Here is a 935-nt window from a genome sequence, read left to right on the forward strand (position 1 = left end):
CTAATTTTTTGTAGTTTTAGTAGAGATGGGGTTTCACCATGTTGACCAGGATGGTCTCGATCTCTTGACCTCGTGATCCACCCGCCTCGGCCTCCCAAAGTGCTGGGATTACAGGGTTGAGCCACCGCGCCCGGCCTATTTTGTTGTTCTTAAACAAAACGATGGGATCATTCTGAACATACTGTTTTATAGTATGGTCAGCCAATAATATATCAGACCTTTTTTCATATTATTAAATATTCTACAACTTTTAAAAAATGTCTGTTAATATTCCATCATATAAATGTGCTGTAATTTGCTTGGTAGTTGTCTCTTAGAAAGATAGCAAATACTTTTTTTAAATTACAAAAGTGACAGATATTTATTGTAGAAAATGTAATAAAAACTGTTAAGACTTAAAAGCCATATAATTCCACCAACCAAAATTAATTCCTGCCGTCATACTTCTAGTCATTTTTCTAGCCTTTTTTCTATGTATTTATAATTATCATTTGAGTTTTTTTTTGTTTTGTTTTGTTTTTAAACTTTAAAAATGTATATTCTAGGGTCAGGGGAAATGTAATCTGGAATTAAATATTAGCTTTAAAATTCACAATTTTGATTTTCCTGGCTTTTCAGGAATTGACTAACTGTAAAAGGGTCTTGAAAGTATCTGTTGTATTTGGTCAACGTGAAAAGTGCATTTTTTTTTTTTTTGAACTAAGAAAAGCTCATTGTAGAAAGACTGGAATGTGGAATGTACAGAAAATTATTAGAAGAAGGGAACTATTATTAGTCTAGCTTATTTCCTTTCAGTCTTTTTTCAATTTTTTAAAAACATTGAATACTTACCGAATTTAGTTCTGTGCTCTGCGTTATTTAGTATTGTATCATAAATACTTGATGTTTGAACAATTCTAAATAAACAATTTTCAGTGGCTTGATAATATTTCATT

Source organism: Cebus imitator, unplaced genomic scaffold, assembly GCF_001604975.1.
Source record: "Cebus imitator isolate Cc_AM_T3 unplaced genomic scaffold, Cebus_imitator-1.0 Scaffold206, whole genome shotgun sequence".
Lineage (NCBI taxonomy): Eukaryota > Metazoa > Chordata > Mammalia > Primates > Cebidae > Cebus > Cebus imitator.